General features: G+C 52.2%; 1 long non-coding RNA gene across 2 annotated transcripts; it reads left to right on the top strand.

The window, feature by feature from the left end:
- The first annotated feature begins 103 nt into the window (after positions 1 to 103).
- On the top strand, positions 104 to 10093 carry LOC131484273 (uncharacterized). 2 transcript variants are annotated; one of them, XR_009248124.1, is made up of 3 exons: positions 104 to 462; positions 1449 to 1523; positions 9824 to 10093. It is a non-coding gene; the product is annotated as an uncharacterized LOC131484273 (long non-coding RNA). The 2 variants fall into 2 exon arrangements; XR_009248125.1 differs by having other exon boundaries at positions 1449 to 1526.
- The last annotated feature ends 11472 nt before the right edge of the window (positions 10094 to 21565 follow it).

The following is a 21565-nucleotide window of genomic DNA, read 5'->3' as shown; positions in this document are numbered from 1 at the left end:
AGATGGCACTGCAGCGTCGGGAAGGTGACGTCTGCGGTCAGCGGGTGGGCGGTGCCACGGCATCAGGAAGTGACGTCAGCTGCTGTAAGGGCAAGCCCGCCCCGCGTGGTGGCCTCCGGCCGCAGAAGCCGCGTCACCCTTTGTGCGCCGCATGGCTGGCCTGCTCGGTGGCCTGGCCACTCCGTGCACGGGGAGAGGTGACATGGATTTGCTGACTCGGTGGCCTCACCGCCGCCCACCAGAAGCGCACCGGTGTCCTCTTCTCCCTCTCCCCACAAAGGGAAACCTGGTCTGCTCTTGTCTAAGGCAGACGCCCTCAGCCCAGCTGCGGCACCCCGCCCATCCCGGGGTCATGCGCCACCACGTGCCACCCGGTCAGCGGCCCGGGATGAGGCCCCCTGCTCGCCGGCCTCTGACTCCAAAAGCAAGTTTCTGCCCCTTGGCAGGCAGAGGAAGGGCTGGGTAAGTGATAAAAACTCCCAGAACACAGAACAGGCACAGAGGTCCTTTGGGGCGGGGGCGGGGAGGCGCTGCCGGCACCGCGGACACGCACGTTCACACTGGGCTCCGCCTGGGCCACGGAGACCTAAGCAGCGAGGAAGGACCCCCAACGCTTACCCTGCCCAGAGCCTCAGCAGATGACCATCAGACGCCGTCCGGGCAAGAAAGCGTTTTTGGGGGGCTGGGGGGGGGCGAGCCAGGCAAGTTCCACACTAAGTCTCGACAGCGGACCCAGAGCTCCTCTTCTGTTTTCACGTGAAATTCACCGGGAAGAAGAGCTCTGCCCCCGGGTGGCCACCCTGGGTGCGAGAGGGCAGAGCTGCAGTGATTTCTGCGGTGAAACCCCCTCCCTTCTGCAGCCTCGCGGCCCCCGGGCTCCCGTCCTCGTGCAGGGTAGACACGGGTCAGTCACACACTGACTACACCATCCGAGTCCCTGAATGACGAGACTTCATTCTTGAGCCCGTGGTAGCGTCTGAGGGGGACGTCACCTTACCAAAACTCAACTTTGATGATTACTGTCTTACTTTTTCCTAAAGTTTTCTTAATCCAACATCCTACCCCGAGGATTTGCTCCCACAGCCACCGCAGGGGCCCAGAGTGACATCATTCCTTCTGTCTGTCTGGGGCCAGCCCTCTGCTGCCCGACTTCTGGCACCCGAGGACACCGATTTCAAATATTCCGTCCCATTTTCTGGATGTTTATGTCCCAAGATGAAGCTTGGCCCAGTCACTCCATGTAGCTGGTAGCAGAGGTCTGTGTCTGCTACTTTTCAAATGAGAAAAAAAGCCCTGATGTTTTAGTTTCTTTTCATAAAGACGTTTTTAGACAAATCTTTTAAATAGAATGAATAAACCAACGAACAATCTGGTCTTTCCATTTATAAAAATACATACATTGTAGATCCTAAGATTTTCATTTGTCACCTATTTTACTCTAAACACAGATGGTTCTTGGAGATAAAGCCACATGCCTGCCCGAATGGAATGCCCCATCCTGGCGTGTTCATCAGGGATGAAAGGTAGTAAGTTTTTCTCTATTTTTTTTGAGCAAGGGGAGGGAGAAACAATAATGCAGGTGATTTCTTATCTAAGTTTTAAGGAAACCTACAGCACAGCCTTGGCCTCAATAAAATCTGTGTGCACACGTGTGCATGTATGTACACACGTGTGTGCACAGGTGTGAGTGTACATACGTGTGCTTTGTGGGCATGTGTGTGCATGTGCATGCATATGCACGTGTATGTGTGCTGAACGCACGTATATGCCTGCACGTGTGTGCACGTGTGTGTGCATGTGTGTGCGTGGGGTGTTGGGTGGGTTTTCATTTGTTTGCTGCGTTTTTCTCCACTATCAAAGTTTGTCATTGAAACGTATTACGGTCTGAATGTTCGCATCCCTCAAATCCGTATGTTGAAATCCTAGTGCCCTGGGTGCTGGTGGTTGAAGATGGGGCCATGGGATCAGGTCAGGAGGCTCCACCCTCCCGGGAGCCCTCTCACCGCCCCTCCCATGCAGACATGGTGAGGACTCTGGGGAAGGATCCTCACCCAGTAGGGGTGTTCCAACCCGGGCCCCCCAGCCTCCAGCACTGAGACGTGAATGTCTAGTCTGTATCTGACCGGGGGTGTGGTAGTTTGTCTTGCAGCTGAGTGGGCTAAGACAAAACACAGTGTGTGGTTGCAGCCTTAAAACTCCAGATATTTCTACTAGGAGGATTGAAGTTTCTAAAAATGGCACATGTATAACAGGGGGCAGCTCCCTGTTGTGTTTTTCTCTCATCACATAAATTTCTCAGGCTGCCTTCCAGAACTCCCTGCAGCCAGTGGGTAACTCGTGTCATACAGCGTTGGGTGTGTACAGGTTGTCAGGGTTCCTCTGAGCCTTCAGTGTATATTGTCCTCACTGGATTCAGTGCAGCAACAGACTGCCCATCTGCCGTTTGTGATGACTTCTTTCACTGGCTTATGACCTTAAAGGTCAAGAAGAGAGGACGACACAGTTATTGATGTGTGTGTAATATATAGTTTATGCTCTAAATGAAGTGTGTAGGCTACATATGTGAATAGAGGTGTGGGAAAATAAATGTTCTATTTTGACTTGGATTTTCTTAAAAAAGAAAATTCAGTATTAAAAATATTTTTACAATCGATCCTAGAAATATTTGTTGCGTAAGTAACAAATTTGTATCTAAATATGGTTTCATTGGAAAAACAATGTGAAATATTTTTGGCTTACATTTCGCTCAAGGTTTTAATAAGAACACGTACTATCATTATCACTTCAAAAGTTTTATGTGAAGATTCTGAAGATGACAGGTGGATTTCAGAGGAAGGTATTTTTAGACAAGTGAACAAAGTTCAGCTGAAAATGTAATGCAGAAACAGAATTATTAGAGTCATTCTGCAGTTAATTCAAGTGTGTTTTAGAAGCACTTTGTCACATTAAACACAGCCTTTAGAGTCGTGTTTGAGTCTGTTGGAAGTTGTTCCTTTAGGTGTTCCAAGCGCCCATGTCACGGGCACCTTGAACGATGCGCTCTGTGCACTGGAGTCATTCCTACTGCTCTGTCACCAAAGCCAGCACTGCACACCTGCTTTAAGAAGTACACCGTTGCTTTCCCTGTTTCGCCTCTCACTGGAATTCTTGGGTCACCTCGCCCCAAACCTCCAGCCTCGGCTGACGAGTAGATGTTTTCCTGCTCATCCTGTCCAGCGTGTGGGACCCCGGGTTCCCAGTCCCACGGTGGGCACTGAGGTTACGGGGTTAAGACATTATGGCCCGTGATCTCCAGGTGTGTGCTCACGTGCCACGATGGGACAGGTGTGTGAGGAGCTGAGTCCTGAGCACATCGGCCTGGGAGGGGGTGTGCTGAACACTCATGGGGGTGCTTCTTGGGCTCACTCATGGCTGGTCCTTCTCTCCTTGTGGGTGCGGGAAGGACAGCACCTCAGTCTGTCCGGGGAGTGACAGACTAGAATTTCTGAATATTTACCTTGGCCAGACGGTAAGTTTTACGTGGGTGGGAAAGTGCTTATTGTTCCCAACCGCTGTGTACCTGGCACCAGTCCCCGCGCCCACAGTGGGCACTGAAGGTGTTGTGGTGTTTGCTCTACTGATGGACATTTGTGTGGACTCCAGTGTTTCTCCATCACAAACAGTATGGAGTCCTGCCTCAGTAGTGTCTGCGTGTGACGATCTCTGCGGGGATCACACACGTGGGTTCGTGGAGTCAGCGCCTCTGCAAGGTTCTTCCCGCACGTTGACCAAACCACGTCGACCGATTTGTGCATCTGCCTTGGCGTGCAAAAGTGCCCGTTTGTGCACATCTTTACACCTGTTCATGTGGGCAAATCCTAGGCCCGTGAAATAACATCACATGGTTCTTTTGAGTTCTGTTTTATGCAGAATGTTAGCGAGGCTGACCACCTTTTCAGAGGATTAACTGTGCATTTCCTTATTACAAATTACCGTGTTCTGTGTGTTGTCCATGTTTCAATTAGTCGACACTTTCTTGTTGTTATTATTATGAGCTGAACTTTGTCCCCGTGAAAATCACATGTAGAAGTGGGCCCCCCAGTACCTGAGAATGGAGACAGGGTCTTCAAAGAGGCAAGTGAGTTAAATCAGGCTGTTTGGGGGCCCAATCAACATGACTGGGGTCACTATAAGGAAAGGAGACCGGGGCACAGACAGACATGTCTCCATGTGAATGAAGACAGTCGTCCACAAGCCAAAGAAGGAGGCCTCAGAAGGAACCAGTCCTACCTGGATCTTGGAGTTTCAGCCTCCAAACTGTGAGAAAATAAATTCTGTTTTTTATGCCCCTGGTCTGCTGCCTGGCCAACGAACATGCTGTGCAAGTGGGGTTTCAGCACATGCTGGTGATACTTTGATGTATGTTGTAAGTATTCTCTCCTAATATCTACTTTGGTGGTATCTTCTTTTTTATGGAATTTATTTTTAAATAGCTCATTTTTTAAGGTATTTATTTTGAGAGAGGGGGAGGGACAGAGAGAGAGAGAGAGAGAGAGAGAGAGAGAGAGAGAGAGAGAATCCCAAGCAGGCTCTGTGCTATCAGCACAGAGCCCAACATGTGGCTTGAACCCACAACTGTGAGATCATGACCTGAGCTGAAATCAAGAGTCCGACGCTTAACTGACTGAGCCGCCAGGCCCCCCCTAAATAGCTCATTTTATCCCCTTGTTCTGTGTGACAACTCTGTCATACATCCATACACTATTGTTACATCTGTCTAGGTCATCTGTGTCCTTTTGCTGACCACCTGTTCCTTTTCTTATCCATGACATATTGTGTAAGTTGATAGGCCACTTATAATTCCTGCTGTTTGTTGGGAATCTTCTGTCTGACTCTTGGTCTCCTGAAGCTTTGGCCTCCAGCCACCATACCTCCATACAGATATTAAATTCAGTTGAAGCATTCTTTCAGCATCTTGTTGGAATTTTGATGGAAAACGCATCATATCATTAGATTAATTTAGGGACCATTGATATATGGACTGTGTTATGTCTTCTCATCTATACCCATTGTGTACATCCCCATATATTCAGGGTTTTTGTCTTTGAGAACTTTAAACTCTTTTCTCTCTAAAGTTTTTGTACATCTTATATTAGTATCATCATTTGGTAACTGAGTATTCTAGTATAAGTGGAATCTTTTTTCCATGAATATTCTTTTATTATTATTATTATTATTTTTTTAATGTTTATTTATTTCTGAGACCGAGAGAGACAGAGTGCGAGTGGAGGAGGGGCAGAGAGAGGGAGACACAGAATCCAAAGCAGGCTCCAGGCTCCAAGCTGTCAGCACAGAGCCCGATGCGGGGCTCGAACTCATGGACTGCGAGATCATGATCTGAGCCGAAGTCGGACGCTCAACCGACTGAGCCACCCAGGCGCCCCTCCATGAATATTCTAATTGTTACTGTTGAAAATAAATACAATGGCTTTTTTTTAAAGTTTATCCAGTTTGAAAGAGACAGAGACCGCATAAGTGGGGGAGGGGCACAGGGAGAGGGAGGGAGAGAAAATCCCAAGCAGGCTCCTCCCTCTCAGCACAGAGCCCTACACGGGGCTCAAACTCATGACCATGAGATTATTACCTGAGCTGAAATCAAGAGTCTGATGCTTCCACAACTGAGCCACCCAGGCACCCCCTTCCTAATGAATGGGTAAGTACCCAGTACGTACTCTCTAACGAATGTTTATGTATACAGTAAGTACTCACTAATGACTGCTTAGGTATCCAGTGGGTAGTCACTGCAGGCACACCATCGCACAGCACACCTCTAGAACTTACGAATCTTGCAGAACTGAAGGTTCACGCCCTCCGAACCACATCTCCCCCGCCCTCCCCACTTCCTGGTGCCCACCATTCTGCTCCCTGCTTCTGCAGGTCTGAGGACTCCAGGGACCCGTGTAAGTGTAATCACGCAAGATGTGCCCTTCTCGGCCCATTTCACCAGCGTGACACCCTCCAGCTTCATCCGTGCTGTTGCCCATGGCAGGGTTGCCTTCACTGTACAGGAGAAGTTACACCCGTGTGCACACACACCACGTGCTCTTTATCCGTCCCCCCTTGGTGGACATTATGTGGCTTCCGTGGTTTCAGTTCTCGTGGACAGGCATTGTCCAGGCGTGGCCTTTTTAGGCTAAAGTAGCCTTGTATTGTCTTATGAATAGCTGCTCATATGCTATTTGTTATAAACCTCCTTTCATTTTAAAATCTTTCTTTAAAAACTGGTTATAATGATGATAAAAGTGCTATCATTTGAAGGGTTTTAGTCTAACGGTACTTTCAGTCTTCAATATTGATTTTGCTTTCGGCTGTATGCCTCCTGCTCATCACTTGTTTTTACCCATTTTACTTCTGCAATTCCACTGTTGTCTCTTCAAGCCAGCTTTCTCTGTTGCTGTCTAATCCATGGTATTGTCATTTTGTATTTTATCTGTCCTCTGAAACATTGCCTTGTATTTAATGTTGAGAATGCAGAAAACACTGTTGGCTGGAATTCATTACTATCTCTACAGTACAAATCTGGGCATTTGTAAAATGGTAAGTTGTAGCTCCCTGAAAGTCAAGCCATGTGAGTTTTTTCAAATTTAAATCCTGATAATGGTGTTTCATTCTGTGTGGTTGGGAGTTGGATAAATGCTGTATGAATTTAGTCGCAGCCACAAACAATTCTTCCCTGATCTTCCTTCCTGTGTCACATTCTTCTTTTTTTTAATATGAAATTTATTGTCAAATTGGTTTCCATACAACACCCAGTGCTCATCCCAACAGGTGCCCTCTTCAGTACCCACTGCTAAATTACTTTTGTTTTCCTTTATTCCCTGTAATTGTGGCTAACATTTTTGAGTGATCGCTTTGTGCTAGACAAGACTCTGAGCGTTTTGTAGCTTGATGAGGAGATGTGAGAGCAAACCCAGAAAGACCAGGTGCTTTGCCCAAACCAACTCAGTAACTTCAAGAGGTGGGATTGAACCCAGGCATTTAGAGCAAAGCCCACAAGTTAGCCAACACATCTTAAGATTCCTTTGCTTATAAGATGTGGCTAGAAAATTAAAAATAAAGAGAACGCGAGGATAACTAATCATGGCAAAAATGGAAATAAAAACCAGTGATAATAACATTATCACTCAGAAGTATTTTTGGAAGTGCTGCTTTGATTTGGTAGAGAAGTGGAATCTCGATATTCAATGTGTAATGAGAACTCACTATTCAACCCACACGGATGTACAACCGTCTCATTAATCTGCAGGCCTGTATGGCGTTAGAATTCTTTCAAATGAAAATGAAGTATTAACTGAGAATGAAAAGAAATCAGTGTCTTTCTCTGAAAGCAGGGACTTCTCAAACCTTTAAAAAATACGGTTTTGTATGTTTTCTGATACAAACTGCCATTTTCAGGAACTCGGTGCCGATGCAACATTTGACCAAACAATCTCACAAATGACTATTCAGAGATTACCGTGCGCTAAGCCTTTTATGTGGACTTTACATCTGTTTTCAATGAAAAAGTCAAGGCTCAGAAAGTTCAAATCTAAATGCCAAGGTCACGCAGCCAGTGGATGATGATTCTCAAACCCAGCCTGAATCTCATGCTCACATCCTTGCACACCACACAGCTTTTCACGGATTGTAAGTTCCAGAATTCACTCCTGCTCTACTTTCTAGAGCTGTCTGTGATGTGGCTGCTTTGGTGACCTGAGATGATTCCTATGGGTTCCTGAGGCTGACCACAGACCCTGAATTGGGGCTCTTGGGCCCATCCAGCGTCTCCTGAAGGGATGGTGATGCTCATGTGCTACCAGCATTGAGGGGGTGGAGGTGCTCACACGCCCTGGGCATCGGTGGACACAGCACTTCCCGAGAGCGAGGCAGGAAGGACCAAGTGTCAGCCACTCTTCACTGTGGTGGGAAGCACACTGGCCGCAGAGTCGGAGAAGGGCCGGATCCAAAGCAGCCGCTGCCAGCAAAGCGGGCTCAGCGTGAGAGCCCCCGTCATGCGTGTACCCGGAGCACGGTTGCACCCACTGTGCTGAGCGCGCCGCGTGGGGACCCACCTGGGTTGAGCCTCCGGGTCATGGGAACAGGAGTTTCTGTGTGTAACGGCTAGGGGTCAGCTGGGGCTGCAAGCTGGCCTCAAGGGAGATGTCATATGTTTTCAGTAAAAGGTGTGTGGGTGGGTGGGTGGGTGGGTGTGGGGGTGTGTGTGTAATAAACTCTTGGAAGCTGAGAACCACATTATGCTCTCGTATTCAGTACTTTGCCTTGTTGTTTTGTTGATTGTTTCCTTCTCTGTGCGGAAGATTTTTCTTTGGATGACATCCCAATAGTTTAATTTTGCTTTTGTTTCCCTTGCTTCAAGGGCCAGATCCAAAACACCCTATGATGTCACTCATAGGTGGAATTTAAGAAACAAAAGCAAATGAACAACAAAAAGAGAGAAACCAAAAAATAGATTCTTCACTATAGAGAACAAAGTGATGGTTACCAGTGGGGAGGGGTTTGGGAGGTGGGGGGAATAAGGATGATGAGCCCCGAGTCACATGTAGAACTGTTGGGTCAGCGTATTGTGCGTCCAAAACCAATTCGACACTGCATGTTAGCTATGCTGGGATTAAAAATTTTTTTAAATGGTTATTCATGTTTTGAGAGAGAGAGAGAGACAAAGCATGAGCAGGGGAGGGGCAGAGAGAGAGGGAGACACAGAATCCAATGCAGCTCCAGGGTCTGAGCTGTCAGCACAGAGCCTGACACGAGGCTTGAACTCATGAACTGTGAGATCATGACCTGAACCGAAGTCAGATGCTTAACCAACTGAGCCCCCAGGTGCCTATACTGGAATTTTAAAAACTTGAAGGAAAAAGAGTCACATCACGAAAGCAGAACAGTTCTCGTCTGAAACGTTCAGCATGAAGGCAGCTTCTAAAATCAAAGGAAAACTTCAGCTGTGGGGTTCCCATAGGACCAGGCAGCATGGTCCCATATCTTCCACTTTCTAATTAGCTGCAGAACACCCAAGTTCATCCATAGAAATAGTCTCCTAAAGTAGAGATATTTTTCTAATAAGTTGAGACACAAGATGTTAAAGCCACATTAAAATCTATAATTAATAAAGGTACCGTGAGCTGAATTTCAATAAAGGCGTTGAGTCCACTTCTGAGTTATAAATTAGGAGGTCAAAAGTTTTTCATGAATTAAACTCCAAGAGAGGAAAGTGACATTGGGAGTACATATTTCAGAATCGTTTATGTCGCCTAAACATTGCCCATTTCTATTTGCTACAGAAAAATTAGTGTGTCAGGTATGATTACTGAGGAAGCAGAAGCCAATGTCATTTCCTCCCGGCCAGCGGGGGCCGAGCATCCCGCAAGCCGGGCGCCTGTTTCAGTCACGAAGTCTCTAATATACATCTCCTCAAACATTGCTTGTCCTTTAAACAGCGGGCTTGTTCTTTGAACTGAAATAATTAGCATATAAAGGGCAAGTCTTCTGTTTAAAGGAACTTAACGCATTTCGGATGACGTCCCCTAGAAATGACCTTGGTTCCACGATGCCTTCAAATCAGGGTGTCTCTGCCAGGATGCGCTTTGCTCTTGAGATAAAGGCAAGGCGTTGCTCAGATGTGGAGGAAACCTTTGCGGCGATCCCGGCCTAAAGACTCACGAGTGTGTTTTTAATCAAGATCACAAGGAACGCTGTTACTGTTTTATTGTACTGATCTGCAGAACTCTAATAGTCACCTAAATTAATTTTGCTAAACTTTTGATTCTCAGTTTTCCATTTATTTCAGTGTTTCAGAATGCTCTTTTGCCTTTCTGCACAAGGGGAGAGCACAGCCTTGACGGCCGTCGGGGCCTGTGGCTCTCCTCATCAGCGTCAGTCCGTGTCGGCCCAGGCCCCGCGCACCTGCCTGTGACCTTGGGCACCTGGCTTCCTGCCCCCAGCCTTCAGCATCAAGCAGATGTAAAATTCATGTCCACAAAGACGATGATGTTTTTGAGGTTTAAATGAGTGAATGATTGCTACAAATAAAGAGAACTAATAAAAATAATAACAGGCAGATTCTAATCCTTTCCTGTGCCTTTGTCGTCAGGTCTTGGAGCCTAGGATATCAGGCAAGCTATGTTCATCTTCCGTGAACTCCACAGATTGGCCCCTGCACACAAGCTTGGCTTTCCAGATGTGGGTCGTGGGCCTGTGATGCTGCGGGGACCGGGCGCCGGGATACGGGACGATGAGGGTCGTGGGCCCGTGATGCTGGGGGGACGGGGCGCCGGGATGTGGTAGTGTTTGTTCTCTGCACTTCCTGTGTCTCGTCGGGTGGTTTGGTGTCTTACTTCAGAGACTCATTTTGCCCCATTCTCTCCTCCTGCTCCAACCTCATGCATGTCCCTGGGTGTCTGGGCCTCTGTCCTCTTCATTCTTTTGCATCTGGAAAGTTCCTATTGACCTCCCGTTGGGCTCCCCGATTCTTTCCTGCGATGTGTCAAGTCAGCTCCTGAGGTCACCGAAGGTACTTCTTTTGTGTCACCGTGTTTTGAGCCCTGGTGTCCCTCCCTCTCCCCCCCCGCCCCCGTGTGTATACACATGGCACTCATCTGCCTGATGACGACCCCCTTGGCATCGCAGTCTGTCCCTTTTTCCCACTAGAGACCCTCACGCGTGCATCACGCTTGCACCCCGTGCCTCGTACGGTCACTCTGACTGTGTCCTCTGGCTCTGGTTCTCATGATCGCTGTGTGTCTTCGGAGTGTGGCTTCTCCTGCCCTTCGGCTTGCCTGATTCATTCTTGTTGGACGTCACACGCGTGGAGCAGGGCCGTGGGCTCAGGGCATTGTGCTGTGTGGCTGGAGCTCTGTCATCTCAGCCCCGGGGCCTGTGCTTTGCTCCCCACACTCTGCGTCCTGCCACCTCTGACTGACCCTCTGTCCCCGCGCTGAGGGGCTGGTCTGTAACCTTCTGACTGACCCTGCCTTCCCGCGGGCTGCGTGTTGGGGGGTGTTTCTGTGCCCCTCCAGGAGACCCCAGCCCCCATTCCCCCGCCAGCCACAGCGTCCCCCTTCTATTGCTGTCCCCCATGGACATTTTACCCCCTTTGCTTCTCCCCAGGGAGGGAGAGGTTTCTGTGTCTCCTCGGGTAAGCTCTGTCCCCTGGGATGCTGTAGACATGGTCTGGGGGGCCGCTCAGTGTCCTGTCCCCCTGTCCCAACCCTTTTGGAGCCACAAGGCCACGAGAGCTTGGCCCAGTGCGGTGGCCCATCCGCATCACTGGTACTGTTCCTACCCCTCATGGTTTCTGCGGCTGGTGAGTAGCCCTCAGCTGCTGTCCCCCTCTGATCTCGGGGTGTGCTTGCCCCGTGGCCCTGGTTCTCTGACGGTTGACACTTGTCCCCCAGAACCGGGATGTGGGGGCTGCACTGATGGACTAGATGTGCAGAGTCCCCATTTTCATGGGGCCTGACAGCGGAGAGCTAAGAGGGAAGAAAAGTCAGCGAGTGGCTCACGATGAGTTAAGGCTGTGATAGGACGTGCTACCCGTGGGAAACGGTGGAAATTGCAGATCCCCAGGCAGCGTCTGCTGTAGGCAGTTTCTGGGGGAGGCTAAGCTGAGCCGTGAGGGACAGACAGACCTGGTGCAGCGAGGGGGCTGCAGGGGGAGAGAGGGAGCTGTTCTGCTGCACAGCTGCTGGCGGCTGGAGGCGGATTCTCGTGTAAAGTCCTCGCGCAAGGACTCGTCTGATGACCCTGTTATGGGCCGAATGGTGTCCTCTAACTTCGGTTTCTGAAGTCCCCAGCACCTCAGAATATGGCTGCGTTTGGAGATGGGGCCTTTAAAGAGGTGACTGAGGTTAAGCGAGGTCATCAGGCTGGACCCTGGTCCCATCTGACTGGTGTCCTCAGGGGAGACGTCTGGACACAGGCAAGGGGTCGGTCGCCAGGCAAGGGTGAGGGCGGTTGCCCACAAGCCAAGTGGAGAGGCTTCAGGGGAGACCAGACCCGCGGCCTCCAGAACCAGGAGAGCCGCTGGATGAGCCACTGGACGTGGGCACGGTGGACGTGGCGCTTGGGAAGTCCCGTCGTCCGGCCAGGACTCCCTAGCCGGCTGGAGTGTGGCCTCTGGCATTGCCTGAGCCTCTGGTGCTGACCCTGGCTGGTTCAGGAGCCCGACGGGGGCACCGTCAACTGTTCAGAGACCCTCGCACCCAGGTGTGTGGGGTGTGGACGGCAGGGAGTGGGGGGAGGCAGAGGCCCGAGCCCAGGAAGCCTCCCCCCCGGCCACTGAGATTGGTCAGGAGGTGTGGATGGTCCTGCCCGCGCTCCTGCTGGCCCCTGAGTGTCGGGTTTGTGGGTCTTCATTTTACTGTGAAATGTGACTGTGTTTGGTAAAATGTACACTTTATGCTGCTCTCAGAGTTATTTACTTCCAGGAAGAGGCAGCAAGGTCCTGCAGCAGGACTATATTGAAGGGGTCTGATAGGAGGCCTGGGAAGGTCACGTCCTTCCGTCAGCCCGGTGGGCTTCCCTGGCGCCAGGTGAGCCTTAGGTGGGAGGGGTGCGGCGGGAGCACTCCCGGGGGCGTCGGCGCGAAATCTTTTCAGACCAGCGGGTGTGACAACCACTCCTCAGTAGGAGAGTCCTATGTCCCCTCACCCTGGGTGAGGAGTGCGCCGGTCTCAGGGGAATCCAAAATTCAGCAGAGATGAGTCCTTCCGACAGAAACCAGGCGTGAGGGCACCGCGCTCACAGGGGTGAGGAGTGACATGAGCTGCACTCACAGGGGTGAGGGGTGATGGGCACTGCACTCAGAGGGGTGAAGGGCACCACACTCACAGGGGAGGAGTGACGGACACTGCACTCACAGGGGTGAGGCGTGACATGCGCTGCGCTTGCAGGGGTGAGGGATGAAGGGCGCTGCACTCGCAGGGGTGAGGCCTGACAGGCTCTCTGCTCACAGGGGCGAGGAGTGACGTGCACTGCATTCGCAGGAGTGAGGAGTGAAGGGTGCTGCACTCGCAGGGGTGAGGCGTGATGGGCTCTGTACTCACAGGGGTGAGTTGTGACAGGCACTGGGCTTGCAGGGATGAGGGATGACAGGTGCTGTACTCACATGGGTGAGGAGTGACGGGCGCCGCACTCGCAGGGGTGAGGGGTGAAGGGCCCTGCTCCCAGGGGTGAGGGTGAAGGGTGCTGCACTTGTAGGGGTGAGGAATGACGGGCTCTGTGCTTGCAGGGGTGAGGGGCAAAGCGCTCCCCACTTGCAGGGGTGAGGGGTGAGGGGCTCCCCACTCTCTGGGGTGAGGGTGAAAGGTGCTGCACTTGTAGGGGTGAGGAGTGATGGGCTCTGTGCTTCCAGGGATGAGGGGAGAAGGGGTCCCCACTTGCAGGGTGAGGAGTGACAGGCACCACACTCGCAGGGGTGAGGGGTGATGGGCGCTGCGCTCGCAGGGGTGAGGAGTGAAGGGTCGGGGTGACGGGTGCCCTGGAGTCCCTCCGGCTCCTGCCGTGGGACCCAGAACACTGCCTCTCGGAGGCGCCGGGCCACGCAGGGCTCCTCAGGACCGGGGCTCCCGCCTGCAGGCACCGTGGGGGGTGCTGAGTGCTCGGTTCCTCTGTCCCTCCCAAAAGTGTACGAACTGTAACAGCTGGCACAGAATGTGGCTCGTGAACCCCAAACCATCACTGGGCTGGACGTGAAAACGTGTGAAGTTCCCACAGTGCCCCGGGCACCCCTGCAAGCCTCCCCCTGCGCCTTCTTGCTGCGTGGTCTCCAGAAGGCGGAGGGCGTACAGGTCCGGGTCACCGTGAGGGAACACCGCGTGCTTCCTGTGGGATGACCGTGGGGTTACACAAGGCAGCATGTGCGCCCTCCGGACTCCACGTGCCTGCTGACGTTTCCCTCTCCACGCGTTTCAATCTCGCCCAAGCATCTACACTCTGCTGCACGTGGTCTGTCCTGGCACCTGCTCCCGCAGATTTCCCTCTGCCTTGGAAGGCTGATCCCAGCCTCACCTTCCTTACAAGGAGTTGCAGTGTTTGCTGTCCCGCCCGGTGCGACTCAGCGCCTGAGCTACAGGACAGCGTTACCGCTGGGGACTCAGCTAGTAAAATCTCCCATTTTGCAGATGAGGAGCCTGAGGCCGGGGAAGGACAGGGACACCCAAGGTCACAGGGCTATGACACCTTGTGTGCACACGTGGGCTCGGCGGCCCTCTGTGCCTCGCCCCTGCACCAGGGCTGAGCCCAGGGGGACACTGCTCGCCAGGTCAGCCTGAAATCTGCACAGCACGGGTTCCCCGGGGGTGTCGGGCTGGAGTCCCTGGGGAGACACATACCCCCACCTACGTCTGGGAGCTTGTGTCCTCAAGGGGCAATTCGCAGGGTGGAGTCTGATCCACACACAGAGGAAATTCAAGTCAGTAAACACGGCCCGAAACCTTCTCACTGGATGGAGCTCCTCCAGAGGCATCTCAGAGACTAGCCAGTGACACCCGCCTTGGGACAGTCAGGCAGCCATCACAGAGAGACCGGTGACACCCGCCGTGGGGTGACACCTGCCTGGGGTGGTCTCTGGGTGGGGCTGGGGTGGGGCCCTGGGGGGTCCCTGGGGTGGTCCCTGGGTGGGGGACCTGGGGTGGGGGGCCAGCTTCACGGCCCTTCAGCTGTGCTGGGAGGGAGATGCCAGCATCCCAGCCTGACTCAGCCGCCACTTTCCAAGGGCTGACCTGAAGGTGGCCGTATTTCAGTCGTTGTCATGTTTCTGTCTCCGTGAGAAGCGGCCCGCCCCTCTGCCCAGGGTTGGGGGCAGGGGTGGGGCGTCTTTGCCAGTTTCAGGGCACAGTGTGTGCATCGGCCCCAGGTCAGGGAGGAGGGCGGGACTGGGCCAGGCTGGGCCATGGCCACTAACTAGATGCTCGGTGGAAGTTGAAAAAAGCCACTCGCTGTTGCTTGAGCTCCTACTGTATCCCAGGCCATGTATACAGTGGCCAGCAGCACAGATGCCTGTCTTGGGGGAGCTGCGTGGTGAATGAAGGGCGGTTAAATAAAACCAGCTGTTAATAAAGAGACTAGACCAGGTAGGGTCTCCCAGGTGTGGCCTCTGCCATCGGAGGCCATGGGTCGGCTGTTCAGGGACGAGGAGAGGGGACCCGGGCCAGTGCGTGGGTCCTGAGTGCCCCCTGATGGCAGCAAACTCAGTTTGCAACCAAGGAGCGACCCCAGGACCCAGCACACCCAGCGGTCAGGCAGGCTCTCCTGATGGACACGCTCCGGGTACGAACCTGTGCCCAGGTTTAGAAGTTCATGTGCACAGAACGGAGACTCCCCAGTATCTCTGTCGTCATCAGGGGAAGTAACACTTAGAAGGCTCATGACAACGAAAATTTGTACCTGTTGGGTTGAAATCATCATGAGGTACAAGCTGAAACATTAATGGAAAATCAACACCAAAATTAAGTCCTTCAAACCCCAATGCATAGGGGCATCTCATTACACAGAAATCTGTGTCTGAAAAGCATACAGAATACTGGGGCGCGTGAGCTTAGAAATCGGGAGCATATTTGTAGATGAGAAATAGAAACCATGATTTCTTTAAAAATTACTAAAATTTAAAATATCAACATGGAGAGAGATTTTATCTAAGAAATTTTCAGACATTTAAGCTGTTTGTGGTTTTTGTATGAGTAAAGACTTCTTTTGACTAATTCTCAGTGCTCATATTTCCAGTAATATGCTTACACATTTTACTAATGAAAGTCAAACTGCATTTATGAATATGAATTATTAGCATTGATACATAGTAGCTAATTTTCAAGATACTGTGGGAAAACACCATAAAGTTGTATTAAATATTCATATAATCGTGATAATTAATCCATAAAGCAATTATAATTAAAATGGAAGTATCTTGTCTTATAAATAACCGAATAAAATATAACTTTATTTTTTTTAACATTTTTATTTATTTTTGAGAGACAGAAAGAGACAGAGTGTGAGCAGGGGAGAGGCAGAGAGGGAGACACAGAATCCGAAGCAGTCAGCACAGAGCCCGACGCGAGGCTTGAACTCATGGACCTCAAGATCGTGACTTGAGCTGAAGTCAGACGCTCAACCGACTGAGCCCCCCAGGTGCCCCTAAGTACAACTTTAAAAGGCAGAAGGCATCACTTGGGTATTCGAGCTACGAAGTCAAAGTCTCAGTCACCCCCACGGGCCAAGATACCAAGAGTAAAAGAACCGTCTCCCGCATCCAGAGGTTCCTGCTCGGGAACAACACAGGGAGTGGCTGTTTCTGCAGGGGGATGACTGTACCGGCAGCCAGTGCTGGACGTGGTCACACCCTGCGCCCTGCTCCGTTTTGGAGCCTGGTCGTACTTGTCACCGTCCGAGTGAGGAAGCCAGGCGGTCAGGGTCGGCTCAGCACAGCATCCACAGGACTCGGCGCGAGCAGAGACGCTCTGAGGGCCGTTGCCGGCTGTTCAGACGGGCCCAGGCTTGAGGAAGCCCCGGGGGGCTCTGCCCTCGGCCTGGCAGGTCCTTCTCTGGAAAGTAGGAGGAGTTGACGGGGAGCGAAGGGCAGAGGGTAAATTGAGGGTGCGCGTGAGTCGGAGATGCCCCCCGCGTCGGTCCAGGCGGCCGTGCAAAGGCACCTGCCCAACTTCCAGAGCTGCATCCGGTCCAGCCTGCAGGGGGCAAGGACAGGGTGCAGAAGACCGCGGACTGTGCTCTCTGCCCGCCTGCTCGTCCCCCGGATCCGCCGACACTGAGAGCACGGCCACCGGAGCACAGACAAGCTGGTTGTTTGTTGTGGCCTTTCCCCCTCCTCCTCTTTCCCGTTCAGAATTCCCAGGGATCTGGGATTAAAACGCTGGGATTGGGATTCTGGTGAAGGAGGAAAGCCGTTACGACATTGGCGCAGGGAACCGTGTTTTGTGGCTAAGTGAACATGTTGTCTTACTTCGCGGATGAGCTCAGCCTCACAGAGACCGATGGCCACGCGGGTGGTGTGGCCGCCTTAGTGCTTCCTGTCACCCAGCAGAACGGTGGGAATGTGTCAGTGACAGGCAGAGTGTGGAAACAGAAGCAGCCGGTATCCGCGGGCAACAGAAGCCACTCCGGTCACTTTAAACAGAAGGGCCGTGCTTCCAAGGATGAGGTGGTTTCCCCGATGGCCGTGTCGGAGGTGGCGGCTGCAGCGGATGATCCTCACGCCCCCGGCTCAGCCCCAGGATGCTCGGGGTGGTCCGGAGCTCGCGGCTGCCCACACGTCCCCCCCGCAGCACCCGGAGGCACGTGCACAGTGCCGGCTCGGTAAGTGGGAGCGGGGCCAACGGGGCCAAGGGGCAGCTCGTGATGGTGAGTGAGGCCTGGCTTGCACCCAGCATCGCTCAGTCCTCGTGGTTTTCAGAAGACGGTCGTGTGTTATGATCAATACAGACTCGGAAAACTTCAGACACGGTCCTCGGTGGAATCCGACCGGCTGGGCATTAGCTAGCTCGTTTGGGCCATTTTCAGAACAAACTGATTTCTAGACATTCCACATTTGAACTTGGGTTTTTCATGTACCCTTTTCTCTTTTCCCCAGCGAATTAGTTCTCACCGTGGCCGCCCCCCAGGCTCCCAGCCGAGCTCCGTCCCTGAGCACCTGTGAGCAAGGAGCTGTCGGTTCAGCCGGGAAAGCAGAGCGAACAGATAAAGCACTTAGCGGGGGGTGCTGACCCCAGGATGTTGAGCTGGCTTCCTTCTAACACGGAGAACCGAAAGAAGGTTCTAGCTAATTAGCACCAGTGACCACCGAGGCTCCTTCTGGAACTATGGGGGCTTCTCCACAATTAAGCAGCTGGAAACGGTCCCCGTCCGGCAGCCTGGACTTGTGTTTCTGTCGACCTCTACACGTGTGTGACTGTGAATCCGAGGTGAAGCAGAGACTGTGAAGAAATACCTGAAACGTTTAATCTGGTGAGTAAATAGATCATAGGAGACATGTGCTCAGGTTAAATTATACGTACCTTCTCTTTGATTGTGAGGGTACCGGGGCCCTTAGTCAGGATTAGCTTGGGAGCCACTTTACACAAGAATACTTTGTGCTTGAAAAAAAAATTCTACCTTTTAGAATGCAATTGGGAAAAATCAGTTTACGTGCCCACATAAAGAAGGACGTTTGTGAGCCATTTACCTGGTTATGGAGTGGTTTTCTTAAAAGCTGGTTTACAGCCATATTTGTAACTATTTTTTCTTTGATGAAATGTTTTTCTGTAATGTCATTTGGGAGTGTCCGTGAAGGCTGGCCGTATTGATGAAAGACCCCGCACACAAACAAGGAAATCCGTGTGGTTGTAACTCTGGCACAGATGGAAAGAAATACCCTTCCTTCCTCCACTGCTGGAACTGAAATGCCTTTGTGAGAAGTCTCCAAGGTCCAAGGGTGACGCAGTTAACCTTTAACGGAGGCAGCATCTGGAACGGATGCTCTCGGTGTTCAGGTATGTTCCTGCAGACGAAGAGCGTCCCAGGTGGGACCTGACTGAGTTGAAGGAGGGCGTTTTAAGGATGAGGGAGGTTCTGTATGGGTGCATCGGGGGATGGATGAGGAAGCTGCTAAGGGCTTGAGGCCCAGGGATAAGGGCCAGCGATCCCACCCCACTGCCCCTCCCCTGGCCGCTTCCCGCCTGGGTCTGGCAGGCCTGGAATGATCCCCACACCAGTAACCACGGTATCAGGGCCCCTCTCTGTGCCTCCAGACTGGCCCCATCCTTCTTCTCATTCTGCAGTTAGCACTGCCCCCTCCGGGACACCTTCCCGACTTCCTGACTCCTTCTCTCCCGTCCCTGTGCCACCTGTAAGACGGGGCACCTGGCTGCCACAGTACTCACCAGCTCAGGCCGTGAGGATCTTCTGGGGTCAGGCACGTAGGTCCTGGGCACCTGAGGGTGAGAACCTGAGATTGCGTCGAGATCGGAGGTACTCAGCCAAATGGTTAGTGGGTAACAGGCCTGTAACGCATGTGAGCAAAGTCAGGGATGTTTCTGGAAGGACAGAGAACAGTGCAGATGTGGGTCATCTACTCCAAATCGCCACAGTAAAGTCTCCTTGCCTCTAACAGTGTGTTTTTCAAGTTCTTTCACCAGAATCACTCGTACATTTTATTGACATGTCTGTTTGCTGAGCATTGAAACATGAAATAAAAAACGTTGGGGGCGCCTGGGTGGCTCAGTCGGTTAAGCGGCCGACTCTGGCTCGGGTCATGATCTCGCGGTCTGTGAGTTTGAGCCCCGCGTCGGGCTCTGTGCTGACAGCTCAGAGCCTGGAGCCTGTTTCAGATTCTGTGTCTCCCTCTCTCTCTGACCCTCCCCTGTTCATGCTCTGTCTCCCCCTGTCTCAAAAATAAATAAACGTTAAAAAAAAAACTTAAAAAAAAAACAAAAACAAAAACGTTGTAGGTGATTGGATAGAAACACAGGCTATTGACGTCCTTGTACGTTCGGGGTCGGCAGGGTCCCCGGACCCTGTCATGGGGAACTTCTCACAGCAAGTTTGGTGTCATAACACATCCTGCAGGCATCTGGCAAGGTCAGGTGTCTGGGTGGGCATCCAGCAAAGTCAGGTGTCTGGTGGGTGATACACCGAGTTGTTAGTATGGAAACAGGTCTAACTGGTGATGAGATTCACATGCATTTGTGGGTCCTGTTTTCACCTCAGCACCATAACTGCTCTGAGTTTTGTCGATCTCGTTTATTGGCACTTCTTCCATAGTGTCTTTTTCCTGTTTTGATGAGCAAGAGGTTGGTTGCTGTTAAAATGGAGTCAAAAGCATCTTTCCTAAGGTTTTCATTAAATCGCAACATACGGTATGAAGTGTCTACAAGTTAAAATTACACAAAACCAGTTTCCTTCGGTGCTGATTTTACTTTGAGAAGAGGGCTCACCCCCATTTTACTTTCGTGGGGGTGACCCCTCGTGGGGTTGTGAGCGAGGCACCCCAGTAACCAGCTGTGAGGAGCATAGAGCGGTTAGCCCTCCGTCCACGCGGCCTCTCAAATCAAATGCTAGTCACGGTACATAAAATACCTTGGAGCCAAACTCTGCCTCTAAATAAAAATGGAAATTTCACAGGTGTGGCAAAATTTTGGCAACGTATGTTCTTGTAGGTTAGGAACCGATCGATTTTACTTGATTAAAATGGTGACGTCTCCAAAATGTATCTGGGGGCCCTGGTCCAGACCCTGCAGCGGGAGACTGGACCGAGACATCGCCAGCAGCACGTACACGCGTGACAGGGGGTCAGGTGTCCCCTTAGCCCTTGCTCCCTGTGGGGAAAACAAAATAGCAACACAAGTCTCCTGGGCCCCTGGGAGACTTGAGTGTGGTAAGGGCCGTGCCCACCCCGCAGTCAGCGCACATCAGGTGCTCAAGCAGTGAGGGGACGGCTCCCTCGTCTGGGCTCCCCTTCCCATGTTCGGCAGCCACCAGGGGCTCTCTGCCTCTGTGCCTCCGTCTTTATCACTCTGTCTCCATGTCTCTCTCTGTCTCTCCCCGTCTCTGTGTGTCTCTCCCCGTCTCTGTCTCTCTTCCCTCCTACCATCGTCTCTCCCACAAGAAGGTGCCCAGCAGCCCGTCAGGTAATAAAGTCTCTGTCCCTGGCGTTGAACGTCTGAACCCTCTCCTCTGGATCAGAATCAAAAGTGCTGCCCTCTGGGACAGGCGGACAGAGCAGGCGGTAATACGGGGGGCTCAGCTGACCCCTGGACTCCTGCGTGGGTTGTAGGAACAGGGACAGCCCACACCCCACAAGCGTTCCACGGAAGAGGCCAGATTTTCTCTTTTTTTTTCCAAGATAAGTAAAACGTACATATTTTTACGACAGTTCCATCGGGGAAGGGGAGACCTGGGTGTGGGGGGACCCGGGTGCGGGCAGCCTCCCTGCTGTGGGCTTCCAGCTGGCACCTGGGCTCTGAGGACCTCAGAAACGGAGAGTCAGGTGCGGTTAGAACCAAACACCCACTGTCCTTTGGTTTCCCTGTGTTGTTTTTCCCGGCCGGTTCCAAAGCCCAAGCTCACACCGGGGGCTGCGGTCAGGCTTGTGTCAGGGCCAGAGCTCCCGCGGTCACTGCTGTCCCAGACCCGCCACACGGTCGTTCCTGAGCCTCGCGCTGCCCCGTCCTCCAGCGTGCACCTGCGCTGTCCGCTTGCCCCATTCCAGGCCCTGGCAGGTGGACGGAAGGAGGGGCCCCGCTGTCCCCACGGCCGCCGAGAGACTCCAGTCCCGCCGCCTGGGCCCCACGGAGGACATTTAGAGGGAATCACGTATGCGTCCGTCAGGTGTCCCTTCAGGTGTGCCTCAGCCTGTGGACTTTGTGGCTCCATCGGGCGTTCACCTGAGTTTTCCTGGATGTTCGTCTTTTTCTTGACAAAGCCAGGATTGTGCAGTGATGCCTCTTACAGCTTTTCTTTACTTCGATTCTTAAATTCCCTGAAATTCCCTGAAGGTCTGTGTTGCTCTGGGGCGGCGGGGGGGGGGGGGGGGTCACTAACGCTG

The sequence above is a fragment of the Neofelis nebulosa genome, chromosome 9, assembly GCF_028018385.1.
Source record: "Neofelis nebulosa isolate mNeoNeb1 chromosome 9, mNeoNeb1.pri, whole genome shotgun sequence".
Classification (NCBI taxonomy): Eukaryota; Metazoa; Chordata; class Mammalia; order Carnivora; family Felidae; genus Neofelis; species Neofelis nebulosa.
The sequence above is the reverse complement of the archived record's forward strand: the minus strand, read 5'-3'. Positions and strand labels throughout refer to the sequence as shown.